This window comes from Cavia porcellus, unplaced genomic scaffold (assembly GCF_034190915.1).
Source record: "Cavia porcellus strain 051 isolate PalLab524CR breed Dunkin Hartley unplaced genomic scaffold, mCavPor4.1 scaffold_11, whole genome shotgun sequence".
NCBI classification, from domain to species: Eukaryota; Metazoa; Chordata; class Mammalia; order Rodentia; family Caviidae; genus Cavia; species Cavia porcellus.
The window spans coordinates 52,502,109-52,517,310 of NW_026947494.1; the positions used below are offsets into that span (position 1 = coordinate 52,502,109).

Below are 15,202 nucleotides of genomic sequence, written 5' to 3' on the forward strand. Positions count from 1 at the left end.
CAGCTCAGAGACTTCATCTGTGTTGTTCTGTGCTGCCCTATGGTACATCCAGTGGCCTTTTCTCAACCATCTTCTCTAAAATGCATTAGACATTATCCACTTGCTCTTTAGACTCTCATGGAAAGTCTTTGTATTCCAATTCACCCATTAGGAACTTTGTTTTAAAAAGCTTTTCCTCTCTGTGTTTTCTAAACCTGGAATTTTTTTTGTAGAGTCTCTACTTTTGCCTTGTGATCTCATAATTACAGTGTCAACTTTGTGCAAGTGATACTAAAGGAAACCACAATACTTCTCCCCCAACTATAAAGCATTGTTGAATCAAGGACAGTAAAAATTTAGGTGACCCCTCTGTCTTCTGTTTCCCTAAAGCAGGATAGAAATCACAAAGACAAAAGCCCATGAAAACAGTACCTGCAATCTTCTTTACAGCACCTGCTTATCATTCTTTGAGATGGCAACACCAGAGGAATCTGCCAGCAGACTTTAGCTTCTCATACTTTGGCCACTGTAAACTCTGGGACTGACTTTCTTTGGTCTTGTCCCTTCCTTACAACTCAACGTTGTTTGCTGAAACTATTTAAGGCAGACTCCTAAGGTGCTGCCTTGAATTGTTTATTTCTCCTGTGTGACAGGCATTGCTCCTGTTAATGAACTTGTTAGTTTTTCTCTTGTTAATCTGTGTTTTGTTGCAGAAATATGTCCTAACTACAAACTTTTGAGGGACAAAGGAAAGTATATTTGATTCCCATAAATTATAATAAATCAAATCTTTTATTTTGAACTGCCTGTTGTCCCCAAATCACTTAAGTGTCCTGCTGGGGACTCAAAACAGCATTAATTTTGCCACACAATTTTGAGTCTGTTTTGTTTATTTTGATCTTGAGTGCAAATTATATCAGGAGCCAGAGGTTAGTAAAACTCAACCATTAGCAATGCATTTGCCCCTCCATGGGCCTGGGTTCTGCATCTACAGTTTGGGCCAAATGTGGTCCTCTGCCAAGAAATTCTGATGCCATTACCAGAAAACTTTTGGGGAAAAATGTGTTTGTACTGAATAGCAAGGGTTTCTTTTCTTGTAATTATTACTTAAACAGTACCTATGATTTATATTGTACTAGGCATTATAAGTAATCAAAGATGATTTAAAATATATGTATGTAAGAGGATATATATATATACATGTATATATATATATACATGTATATATATATATATACATATATATATATATATATATATATATATATATATAAAATCCCATTTTGTGTGGTAGAAGTGAGCATCCACTGATTTTGGTATCTTCAAGTGTTTGGAGCAAAACTCTCACAGATATTAACAAATGACTGTACAAATATCATTGACATAAATATTTTGGGATTACTAAGTGTTCTGCTATCCCTTACATCTAGGGAAATGAGAGACAATGTTAGAAAATATTTATATGCCAATAACCCAGGAGTTAAATATGCACTTACTTTGCATCTTCTAGTCATAAAGTTGTTTTTCTACTTTTCATCAAAAAGTGAAGCATTTTTCCTGAAATATTGAAAATCAGGCTTTTCATTTGTGACTTTGTGAAAGTATTTGTTAAAATGATTATTGAAAAGAAAAACTATATTTCTTACTTCAGGTTATAAAGCGACTGAAGAGGTTATTTACTAGACTAGTGGAAATTTACTGTATTCCAGCACCATGGTTCTCAAACTTGACTATTTGATGGGCTCTGCTGAGGTCCCAGGAAATACACGAGAGTATTGGAAATTTTATAAGCAACCTTGGTGATTCTAATGTATTTCTAAGGTTGACAACCATTTTTCAGAGAGTATATTGTTTAGAGTTGATAAATAGCCAATTAAATTTTTACTTCTAACAATCAAACACTTTTTAGTACAACTATTTTTATTCTAAAATGTATTCATGTTTAGTCAACATGTAATTTCAGCTGGGAATTTTCTGTTTTTACCCTTTTATTCTGGTTTTAATTCTGTGGCTTTATAGGAAAAAAGTGTTGGATGATATTCTTTAATGAGAAAGCATGAAAACTTTTTGTTTTTTCTTTCTTCTTTTAAGTCTGTTTGTAATAAACTTGATATCCCTAAAAGATCGTTTCTGTAGAAGGAAAGAACTGCATTTCAGCCAGGTGACCTATTTTTTTTTTTTTTTCTCTAGAAACTGCCCATATTCTCCCTGTATTTTCCATGTGGCTCATCACACCAGCAGAAAGAGAAGTCCCTTTCAGGTTGATTCAACTCTATCGTTGTCTTCTGTTTGATTGTCTCATCTTTCTGGATACAAGGAGAATGATTTTAAAGGCTCATGTGATTCATTAGATTGATGTTTTAGTCAAAATCTATTTGTGAAATCTAAACATGGATACCTAATCTTAATTATCTCAGTGAAGACTATTTGGGAATAAGAAGTAGAGACTTTGTCGAAGATATTTTGCCTACCACTTTTCTATCAGACTCCTTTCCACTCCTTTGTCATAGAACACATCTTCCAATTGAATTTCTGAGAAAGCATACGTGAAAAGAATATTTATAACTTTTTGTATTTGAAAATATCTTTTTTACTTTCATTTTATGAATTTCAAGTTTGGAAAAATAAACAATCATATTTTTCTTCGTCAGAAAAGGTATTCTGCTTATCTCTCTGATTTGAAATTTTACAATTACACATTTTGATTTGGATAAGTTATACTCAATAAGTTATACTCAATAAGTTTGTGTGTTACTTTCCTCTAAAGACCCATTTTTCAAAGTGTCTTTGATAATAATTCCCTTCTTGTGTGTGATGTTATCTGTTATGTATTGAATCTTTCTTTGTCTAATTGTATTGGCTAGCATCCATCGTAGAATATTGCACATGAAGTAGTAAAAATTGAGTCTTAATGTTATTTCTGATTTTAGTGGAAAATGGTTACTCTTCATGATTAAGTACATTAACAATGGTGTTTTTCACTGATGCCTTTTTATTAGTTTAAAGTTCTCTTCTATTTCTAGTTTATTTCTTTCTATTCCTAGCATGTGCATTTTGCTTATTCATAAGTTGCAATTGTCTGTAGTTTTCCTGAGATATCTGCCCTACTTCGTTTTTTCATCTGAACTTGTTATTTTTTGCATTGCTTTTCTTGGAGGGAGAAAGTCATTGCACACAGCTTTAGTCTTGAGGCAAGTCTTCAGACACTCTACTCAAATGAAAATTTCTAATTGTAGCAGAGAAACACACCTACACAGTCCTTTGGGATTTCTTCCTATCTTCCTGTTCCACAAACCAACTAATAAAATATGTTCTTCATATTCCAGATCTTACACTCGTCTGATCATCTTTTTTCATTGGCCTGAATCTACAGTTTTATAACCCTCTGTCAAATAAATCAGTCCCCCACTTCCTGAATGAGTCCTTTTGATGAACCTCCAGCCACCAACTGGTCTCTCAAGTATAATCTGCCAAGAGCACAGAGGTGTCTTTAGTGGTTAATCCTGGCTATATGAGTGGAACCTTAGGTTAGGCCGGAGAAGGTAAGCTACCAGTACAAAGCTGCCAGGGGGTGAACTAAACCCAGGCAGTGTGACATCTTTGGAGAACAGTCTTAAGGACGCTTGCAGATTTTAGCGGGAACGGACTCAGCAGGTGGGCTCGGAGCCGGGAGCTCCCAAAGGGGCTGGGTGAGAACTCGGGGACGGCTCAGGCTTGGGTTACTCTGGTTAGGGGGCTGAGAAAGGGGAAAAACTTTCCCACGGTTCTGCCGGGCCCCGCTGGCGGGTCTACGCGGGTCAGGCCTTTGGGCCAGGGCGGCGCCGCCCACGCGCGGCCCAGTGGGACCCTGCAGGGGCTGAGCGAGCTGGGCGTTGAGCGCCGGGGAGTGGAGTCCAAGCTCGCGGGGTCGCGGCTGCCAACGCAGCTCGAGCGCTTTCCGCGGGGTTTGGCTCCTGTCGCTTCCCGTCTCCCCGAACCTGCATCCTCCGCCGCGGCCACCGCCGCGAGTGCACAGAGCCGGGCTGCGGACGGCCCGGCGCGCCGGCGGGGCTCGTGGCTGCCCGGATCCGGACGCCTGAGCAGGTAGGGGTGCGGCAGGCCGGGCAGATCGCCGAGGGGCGCCTCTCGAGGCCCGGGCCTCGGCCCGGCGCGGCCGCAGTGGCCCAGTCCCCGCACCGGCCCGGTGAGGACGGGCTTCCTCCCGCGGCCCCAGGTGGCGGGCGGCGGCTTAACTTTCGCACTTGAGGCTCCGCGGGGCGGCCTCGGACGCGCCCCCTGGGAAGCTGGCGCTGCGCGGACGCCGGCAACCCGAGCCCCGGCGGAGAGAAGGCGGGGGCGTGGTGCGGAGGCCGGGAGCGCGGGCCGGGGCGGAGGGCGGCTGTGGGCGCCGCGGCGGCCGAGGTGAGGAGATGCGTCCCGGCTGGGCGCTGGGCCGGAGAGAGGCAGTCTGCGCGCACTGCCTTGCGCGGCCGGCTACCTCCACGCTGATCAGCTTCTTTTGTCTGGTCCATTTCAGTATTAGTGTTTCAGGGGCTTTTGTTGCAGCTTTGCGTCTGGAGTGTAGGGACTTTCTGCGGGACAGAGGTCAGAAGTGAGGCTGAGAAGCCCTGAGACGGTGGTGGGGCGAGGTCCTCTGGGAAGTTATTATTAGCGCTGACGTGTATGTGCTGCGGTGGTGTTTTCCAAATAATGCTCAGTGATTTTGTAGCTTCTAATAGATTTAAATAGACCCATGAGAGCCCTCATTAGTTAACTTCAAAGCAGCGTTATGTGGGCAGGTTACTTATTACTCCATTTTATTGCCGGGACTGCTGGGGCACACAGGAAGAAAAGTGAATATATCAGAACTAAGCAGTACTTGGAGAAACGGGGATTAGAACGGAAAGTTGGCCTCGGTGTTCCCATCCAGCTTTCAGCCGCAAAGGAAATTTAGCAATCAAAGGATTTCAGGCAGGTACTCATTTTATTTTAACTTACATGTTATTAAAATATTTCCTTAAAAAAATAGAATGGAATCTTTTCAGGCTACTGCAATACTACCCCTAAAAATGATATCAAAATTACTTTAGTTGTTGAATAGTATCAGTAGAGTCCCAGAGTAACATTCTTTGTCTTTTTACTTAAATTTTTCATTTTCTGTAGAAATATAGTGTTCCTGGCAGTGGAAAAATGATCATGGCGGGGACCCTGCATATTAATATGTAGAATGGAGGAATCAAGCTGCCACGTATCTCCGAATACTGAGCAGCAATTTTACTTTTTTCATTAAAAAATGAAGAAATGAACACTTAACAGAATCGTCGTTTAGATTATGTTGTGAAAATTAACGTGTATAGCAATTGCATTCTTATTATATTTGTACTTTATTATTTCCCCAAAGTCATGAACAATCTACCAGTTTTCCCTACCATTTGCCTTAATAGTTTTGTCCATGGAGCTTTTATAACCTTGATTTTCTTTTACCTTTTTTTTTTAATATGATTTTTCAAAGTGAAGAGTTTTTCTTTTAAAGCTTAAAAAAAAGCATTAATTTTTTTTGGCTTATAAAATGTAGTTAGCCGGAAATTGTCACCTGGATGCCTTAGTAAGTAACTTTCATACATCAAGGAGGAAGTCTTCCTGGCACATAACCAATAAATTAAAAATCATTTTTAATAGACTTCTGTAATATTTTGTGATGCATCTGCCTGAACAATAATAACTTATAAAACTATAACTTATAAAATAAAATGGTTATTTATCAAGAAACATGACACTAAATATTTACTTAAATTTTCCTAACCGTATATAGCGTAAATTTTACAGAACAGTGTGCTTAGATGTAATTGTTGCCTCATAGAATAAATTTCCTTTATACCACTTGCACTCCGTTATCTAAAATATCTGATAATTTATCTTTTGTTTCATAGGTTATTTGGAGAAATAATGGCTAGAAAATATTTTAGTTTGAACTCTATGCAGGGAAACTGCTTTGTGTCATCACAGTGTAACCGTACAGTGGGAAACTCCTTCCCTAAACATGCAATTATTTATGTTTTAAAATGATAGTCATTCAAGTAGTCACCGTAGGAGGCTAAAAAACTCCAGTAATACTATTTGTATTCAAAATTTTGAATACTTTGAAATTTTGAGTCATTTTACAAGTGATGTAAAATGTTATTCTGTTAAGGTATGTACAATATACATTAAGTAAAATATAAAGTATCATGATAAGCACTTGTTTGTGATACTGGGGATTAAACCAGATGTAGTACTAAGCTATATCTTTATCCCTTTTGAAAACTTTTTGTTTAAGACAAGGTCCCCAAACTTTGTCCAAGCCTGCTTTGAATTTGAGATCCTCCTGTTTCAACCTTTGAAGTATCTGTAATTATAGGTGTGCACCACTGTGCCTGGTGTTGTTTGTTTAAATAATAGAAATAAATGTAATACAGCTTGAGCACTTCTTTTCTCTACTTGGCAGAATGATTTCTGCCTGCTTGCAAAATTTAATTCTAAACCAGGTGTGGTGGCACACAGCTGTAATCCTAGCACTCAGGAGATTGAGACAGGAGGATGGTTGTGAGTTCAAGATCAGCGTGGGCTACAAAGTGAGTTTAAGATCAGCCTGAACTGCACAGTGAGACCCTATCTCAAAAAGACCAAAAAATCTTAATTGTGCCTTTTATCACTATTAAGAATCTTAAAGGATTATCCTGACAACTCTCAAGGCAATTTTGAAGGAATGGGAAGTTTTAAAATAGTTTAAAATAATGACATTATTAGGATAAGTTTGTAGCCTTACTACAGGACTACTCTGAAAGGTACAATGCTTATTGTAAGCTAAAGTCCTATACCTATGTGTACATTACACCTTGCTATATGTGTTGAAACTAATAATTGGTGTTGTAACCTCTTTTTAACACATTTATTTTTTTGAGAATCAGCTATTTCACTTTACTCTTTAAGTAGAATATGTTAAGAAGATCACTTATTTTACTGGAACAATACTAGTTTGAACTTCACATAAACACAAGTATAAATCTTTGTAATAGTTTTGTCATAAAATTTGGCTCTGTGTTATATGTTTTGATCCAAATACAGCTGAGGTGAAATAGGTTCATCAAAATATGGGATTTCTGTTTGAAAAATAATTAGCAGCCGTGTTCACAACAGATATTCCTGATTACACCTCTGTCAAAAGATGAAATTCAGTAATGTAGTTTAAAGATCTAATTAACTTTTATTAGTGATTCTAGAATCACGCAGTGTCTCATAAAATGTGTGCTGTTCTTTTGGCATTGTAGAACAGTTGATTTTTGTAGGAACACAAGGGAGTAGAATAATTTAAAAGGTCAATCATGTCACTTTTATTGTAAGTATTAATGTGGAACAGATTCTCTTTTCTGCCATCTCAAGTTGACAGAGTTAGTTTGGACTAATTGTATCTCTTTTTCAGGAAAATCTGATCTGATTGGTTATAACCTGCTTTCTTAAAGTTTCATTTTGATTATGTGGCACTTAACTTGCCTGACTTCACTGTGGTTTGATCTGTTGGGGCCCAGTGAAGGACTTCAGCCTAAAACAATGGTGTTCTGCAAATTTTATTTACCCTCACTTACCATTTTATTCATTCATTTTGGGGTTTGAAAAATTAATAGCTGCATTATATATCTCAGACTGTGCTATATAACAAAATAGCTGAAATTGGATAACTGTAAAGAATACAAATTTACTTTTTATACTTATGGAGGCTGGAAAGTTTGGTGCCTGGCGAGGTCCCTGGTCTCTGCTTCCAAGATCAACACTTAGCCTCAGAGGAAGAGGTGAGATGGCTAGAAACAGGCTTAAGGTGGTAATCTTCGAGCTTTTTTTTTATAAAGCACTAATCCATTCATGGAGTCAGAGACATCATAATTTAATCACTTAAGGGCCTCACCTCTTACTACCACCGCAAAGAAGATGAAGTTTCAGAATTTTGGAGAATACATACCAAGCTATAGCATGTATCGTATGTGAGAGCCAGAGACTCTTCCAATGGTACTAACAGTTACAGGGATATTGAATTGATCCCCCTACTATATCAATAAGAATTTATAATAAATGTGAATTAATTTTCTAAGGTAACAGGAGTAGAGGATTGTTTATACAACGTATAACTAAGAATGAGTAATAACACTGTAGTTACAAATACACTTCAGCTTAAAGCATAATAAGTGCATAATCAGGGATATATAAAAGCAAGACATATAAAAGCAAAGTATTTTGATATTCAGGTAAAAAGTTCTATTATTCAGGAGCCAAGTTTATATTTCAATTGAAAGAAAATGTCAACTTTGACAGAAATCAGAGATTTTTAGATGCAGACTGTTTTCCTATAGAATGGCCATTACTAAGGCTAATAAATATGGTGGGATACATGTCCTAATTGTACATACAGTTTGCTTCCTAAGTCATGTCCCAAACCAGTCTCATCCTGACTGGTCCTTCAACTTTAATTGTCATCTTTGGGTAGTATATAGTTGGAGGTAGGGAAGCTCAGAAAAGAATAAGGATATCTGTTTTGTATATAACATTATTTTTTTCTGAAGCTGGAAATTTAATTCTAAAAATCTTTTTTATGTTAAAGAAAAATAAAAGCAATGATACAAAATTTCAAAACAATAGAATGATAATATTTAATACATTGCATATTATTATCTTCAAAGTAGGTCCTCAGATTACAAGATATAGGCATGAAAAATTGGTCAAACAATACAAGCACAAACTTTCTTTTTGATGAACTAATAGAAATTAGTAGTATAGCTATCTTTTGTGTATATATAGTGTATAATATTATATCTCTATACACATATATATGTGTATATATATATATATATATATATATATATATATAATTCTTAAAATCTTGTCAAAATTTTCCCTTATCAAAACAACCCAGCTGAATTACATGCATCAAATTGCTTTGGGCCAAAGGAATTATTATTAAAACCTGCAAAGAGTGGGCTAGGGATTTAGCTCAGTGGCATAAGCACCTGCCTGGCATAAGGGCCTGCCTGGCAAGCGTGAGGTTGTGAGGTTGATTCCCAGAACCAAAAAACAAAACAAAACAAAAAAGCCTGCAAATAGTAACTAGTAAACAATAAAGTATATAAAAATAGATTTATATTAATAAGTATTCTTAGTACCACAAACCTTAACTACTTAACAAAGTATTTTTTTGCTTTCTTAGTTTTTAGAGTAGTTTTTGAGAAATAAGTTGAATGATTGAATTTCTTACAACAGCTAGCTGAGGAAATTGTGGCCTCTACATTGAAAAGAAATCTTGGTAAATTTCTCCATAGGAAGCAGAAATACTAGGGAATGTTCTATCAGTAAATCCATGTTCTGTAATCTCCTTACCTGGATGGCTATTAGCTGGAAAACCTTGTAAACAAGCATGTACCATTAGGATAGATTTTTAAAAGCAGGTTAACATAGATAACAGATTTTAAAGTAGCTTCAAAATATTTTAGTAGACTAGCTGAAATAAGAATGGTTGATTTTAGGGCCAAGGATTTAATTCGTGACATAAGCGCCTGCCTGGCAAGTGCAAGGTCATGAGTTCAATCCTTGGTCCAAAAAAAAAAAAGAGTTATTCTGAATGAGAATTTCCTAATTTATTCAAATCTGTTACAGAAATATCCAATGGGCCAAAGTTGATATATGAGTGCCAGTTTAGGACATAATGGAATGAAAGTATCTTATTTCTCCACAATTTTGAAAGATGTTTTGTGAGGTACATCAATCTGGATTGAGGGTTGTTTTCTTTTAGAACTTGAAATACTTCATTCCAAACTCTCCTTGATTTGAGATATTATGTTGAGAAGTCAGCTTTGATTCTGATGGGCTTTTCTTTATAGGTGATTTGTTTCTTTTCTCTAGCAGATTTTAATGTTCTATTCTTGTGTTGAATTTCTGGAATTTTGACTATGATGTGGCTGGCTACAGATTTTTTGATCTGGCTAACTGGAGTTCTCTATGCCTTACTTACCTGTGTGTCGAATTCTTTTTCCCTGCCAGGAAAATTTTCTGCCATGATGTCTGTAAACAATATATATGATTTGTGCTATCTCCTGCTTTTTCATTGACTTCAGTCAATCTTTACGTTATTCTTCTTTGTCTCATCTAGCAGCTTCTGGATTGATTTCTCATTGTCTCTTGATATTTTTAAGAGAGCTTTCTTTTCATAATGACTAACTGCAAGTCTGTCTTCTATTTCTGAGATTTTGTCTTTCCATTGATTCCATGTGCTATGGATACTTTCAATGGAATTTTTATTCTTCTGGATAGCTGCTTGAATCTGTTTTATGGATTTCATTTCTTTCATATGTTGGACATTCCTGGTTTCCATCAATTTATTAAACTTCTGTTTTTTAAATGTGTGTCTGCTCTAATGTTGTTAAGCATGGTATCATTATGGTCATCGTCTCTGTATCTGAGAAATTATTTCTGATTTTTTTTTCTAGTGCCTCATTCATTTGCTTTGTTGTTACCACTTTAGAGAGGTCAGGTGGGTGGCTTTCAGATTCTCCTACCTCATTGCCTCATGGGTTTACCTTTATTGAACTGGATGTCTATGGTTGCATCTTATTTAAGTGTCATCTCATTTTCTTTCTAAGTTTAATTCCTAGGTTGATGCTTGTATATTGCATATAATGAGTTGCTTTAATGGTAGTATTTAGAACATTTAGGAAATGACTACTTCTCAGAGGTGTTTTCCAGGTATAACTGGTTTTTGAGTTTTGAGTCTGTCACAGTAGCCTACCTCTTCAGTTAGTTGGAAATGAGAAGTTACTGAACTGGTTGACCCAGCCCCTGATTCTTTGGCACTGGTTTACAGTGTTTTCTATGACCCTTAGGCAATCTCAGTCTTGGAATACCAGGAAGAACAGCTGGTTAGATCAACTTTGTCACTTTGGCTAAAGTGGTGCAATCAGCAGTAATAGCATCAAAAGCAGCCTTAAAAATGACAAACAGAAGTAACCATTAATTTGCCACCTTTAACTGTATGAACTAGATTTGTGGTTGTATAACAAAATCTAAGACAAACATGAAAGTTATATGTAGTAAATAAGTTCTCAGTGTTAATTTTAGCCTCAGGGGAGAAAATTTAACAGGAGTTAAAGTAGAGACATAAAAGAAGAAATTAGAAGCACGGTTGGAGGACAAAGGGAGATCATACAAATTTTGGGAACCTGGTACAGAAGACAGGAAAAGAGAAGAAAGAAATAAAAGGAAGAACAGAACAGAACAACCACCAACAAGAAAGTAAAAGCCACATTCACAGTCATATAAAAACAAGATCAAGTAATGAAAGAAAAAAATCCCAATATAAACAACAACTAAAATAACAACAAGAAAAGAGAGAGAAGAAAGAAAAAGTTCACTTCCAGGTTTGTCTCTGTTGTCACTGGTAGACAGCATGTAGAGACAGAGTCCAAATCTCTGTTAATTTATCTCAGCAAGCCAGCAATAGCTTTATGGCAGAGTAGTGGATAATCATAGCAATATGCACCTTTATTTCCTCAGAAATTAAGACTGGATTCTAGCTGTGATACTGAGATCAGACCCGTTCAACCTGGAGCCATCAGTGTACCTTCAATAGGCTTGAACTCTACTGGGAACCTCTAGATGGCCCCAGCAATTGTTCTGAGTTCTGAGCTCAGTTGCCCCAAAATGACTCCCAGCCAATTGCCCTCTCCTATAGGACATACCACCCCACAGCACTCACCCCAGCTAGTGCAGTCTGCCATGTCCAGTGCTCCCTTCCACTCTCCATGGAGGCTTCTACTGTTTCCAGCAGTCACTGTGTGTTCACAGGTTTGAACCATTCCCCCCATTAAGTGAGTCCTGACTCAGGAGAAGGCTCCACTGGCTACCTCCTCCTCCTCCACTGAAATTTTTCTCTTTTGTTCTCCCCAGCAACTTCAATTCTCACTTCAGAGCCTTCCTGGCTTTAGGAGACCCACTTCCCTCCTCTTTGTCTTCTGTACATTGCTATATTCCAATGTTTAGATGGCAAGTCTCAGAGAGGCTCTTTCTCTGCAGCTTGCCACTCGACCATGTTCCCAGAGCTATGAAATGAATACTATAGTTATGTGGGCTAGTGATGTGTTTAAACTGAGTGCTGTCTGTTCAAAGTTTCATGGAGACAAAAATTAAAAGTAAGATTTGTCTTTTGTGACCAAATTCTGTTCAAATTTTTGTTTTCAGGGTAAAATCTATTCCTAGTACCATTTGCCTCCTGAACGATACATAAATTATATAATAAATATTTGTACAGCTGCGCCTCTTGGGTTAGGACTATTAAAATTGTAAAGTTGTGCAAAATTACTGCTAACCAGGCAACAGGGTTTGATTGTATCCTCTCTCATCTTATTGTTCTAGCTTATTTTCTTTACTTGAGATTCCCATTTGTCTCCAGTGTTAGCTGAATCCTCTCTATCCTTTAGGACCTAGATGTAATCCTTCTCCACAGAGCCTTTTTTGACTCCCTTGTTCTTAATTAGCTCAGTTTGTTAGATACTTTCTGTGTTCTTAGTTATTTATTGTGGTCTTAGGTTTTTTCTTCCACTTAGATTTTTTTTCCCTCAAAAGCACAAATCAGTTATTCTCTTTCTGTGAGTGTATACCCCAAAGTACCCCCAAAATTTATAGTAGGATTATCATCTCTGAGACTAAACGGGAAAAACAGCAACAGCAGCAGCAGTAGCAGCAGGAACAACAAAAACAAAAATCAAACAGACAACATTGAAATGCAGAAAAGGTAGCTAGCTTTGTGAAGAAGGCTACCTGAGTAGAATTCTGGGCTGTGTGTGATCTGGCAGGGAGGAGCTAGGAGAGGAGATTGTATACTCCAGCTTCACTTTCTTTTACAGGTCTCCTATTTCCTGTTGATGCTTTCACCTGGCAAATTAAATTGGAAGCCCAAAGGCAAGAGAGCACAGTTGTTACAGTCCAAAAGCCATATTCCTGGGAATTAGAACAAGGTAAAGGAGCTAGGTAGAGAGTATATTTGGAAGAGGGAACAAAGAATATTCAGCATTGTTATCACAGCAGCAAGAAAATGTTTCAATTATAGTTTGTGTTGTTTTTATTCCATAAAAAGCACATCTATTTTTCTTGTCTGATTCATTTAATAATAACCAAAAACACTTGATAATTAATACTTTTCATGTGAAATGCAACCACTATCCTTTATTCTTTGTAGTATTAACTGGAAAGATATTATTAAATATCTTCTTAGTGATTTATGTTTTCACATTTCCCGCAATGCTTGTACAAACAATGGCTATATGGCCATTAAAAAAATTGTGTCATTATTTGTTTAAATCAGTCAAGGTTGATCATTTTTCTCATATTTTCATAGATTAATAATTTTTAATCTTGATGGGTATTGTCTATAATTTAGATCTTCTGAATCAAGCAGGCTTAGGGCGAGTTCTGAGCATCTGGCCTCCTATAAACATTGAAGTGTTGCAGATGCATAATGAGTGAAACCATTTTGCACAGATATTTATTTGGCCCAAATATTTGTAAGAGTATCCCCTTTCTTTTGAGTATAAGTGTACTATATGTTGGTAGGCAAGGAGTAAATGGAAATTTAATGCGGCTTTAAATGTTCTTCAAAGCAAAACAAAAATTTTATTTTGTATTTTGCACAGACAAATGCTTTAATTTACCTAATAGTTCTATTTTTTTAGTTAATTCCTGTGCTCTTGGATATTTCGTCTGTTTTAGCCTTGAACTTATTCTGCAGTAAGACAATGTCTTTAAGATTTATAAAATTATAAACTGCTTGAAATGTGTACAGGAAATAGCATACTAGTTATCCATATACCTACCACTTAATTTTAAAAATTTTAACATTTTACTATTCTAATTTTTGTTCTTTTTTTTTTTAATTTTTTTTTTGAGACAAGGTCTTGCTGTGTAATTGGGACTGGCCTTGAACTCACTATGTAGCCTAGGATGGCCTCAAACTCACTGTGCTCCTCCTGCTTCTGTTTCTCCACTGCTGGGATTACAGGTGTGCACCACTATGCCCAGATTTTTGTTTTGTTCTTTTGTGGGCCTGGAGACTAAACCCAAGGTCTTTGCAAACCCATGGCCTTTGCACTGAGCTACATCCCTAATTGCTTTTTTTATGTTTTATTTTGAGGGAGGGTCTCCTTAAGTCACTAATTTGCCCAGACTGGGCTTGAATTTTCAGTTCCCTTACCTCAACCTCTCAGGGTTTAGGATTACAGGTTTGCTTTACCAGGCCTGGATAGTTTTTCTAATTTTTAGAAAGAAAAATGAAAATGAATTTAAGCCCTCTTTGGTCCCTTCCTAGTGGTTACTGTTCTCGAAACGTGCCTGTTTTCCCCATGAATGTTTTTTATTTGTGCTACTTACGCATGTATCACTAAACAAACTTAATAGTTTCACATTTTAAAACTTTTGTTACTAAACTACATCCTTTAAGGTGTATATTTCTGCAACTTTTTGGCTTGTTTAAAATAGTTTTGAGTACTTTCTAGATATAAGTAGTTTTTAGTTTATTAACTTTTCTAATGCTATATAGTATTCTATTGTATGAATGAACAAAAATATTAAATCTATTAATGCACACTTTTGTTGTTTCTAATTTTTTTATTGTTGTGAAGTATTGCTAAAAAGAACATTCTTATATAATATGTTTCTTTATATACATACAAACTTAAAAATAAAACTGCAAATCTATCTGAACACATACTTTCTCTTACCAAATTTTGTCAAATTATTTTGTAAAATGCTTAATTATACCTTCACCCGGCATTTTACGACATTCTTATTCCTCTATATCATTTTTATACTTGGTATTATAAGATTTTAAATTTTCTGAATGTGTGAAACTAAATCTAATTTTGATTTTTATTTTTTTGATTTCTGGTGAGACTGAACATTTTTCCTGTGTTGTTTACTATTTGGATTTCTTCTTCTGGCTAATACATTTTCATTTGTTTTGTTCTTTTTTCTGTTGCATATTTGTTTTTTTGAAAACTGTATGTTGTTTAACTCATTGTTTATATTCTCAAGTTTTTCCTAGCTTTGGGGCAGTATCTTAATTGTATTATACAATTATCTTGAAGCTTAAAAATTATCAATATTCAGTTTATCAATATATTCTACTCTGTGTTTTGAAAGTTTTATGAACCGGCAAAGTAGTCACTACTTTGGT

At 36.5% G+C, this 15,202-nt stretch overlaps 1 protein-coding gene across 5 annotated transcripts in view; it reads left to right on the forward strand.

Moving 5' to 3' along the window:
• Nucleotides 1–3,410: 3,410 nt before the first annotated feature.
• The window catches only part of Rnf180 (ring finger protein 180), a 233,838-nt gene continuing 222,046 nt past the window's right edge, over nucleotides 3,411–15,202 (forward strand). Inside the window, exons 1-2 of one of the 5 annotated variants that reach the window (XM_063258234.1) lie at nucleotides 3,947–4,062; nucleotides 12,879–12,989. The gene's annotated coding sequence lies outside the window, so the exon portion shown is untranslated. Of the gene's footprint in view, nucleotides 3,522–3,555; nucleotides 3,634–3,933; nucleotides 4,063–4,221; nucleotides 4,381–12,878; nucleotides 12,990–15,202 lie in introns of those variants that run through there. The other 4 variants (XM_063258236.1, XM_063258237.1, XM_063258233.1 and 1 more) reach the window with 4 other exon arrangements.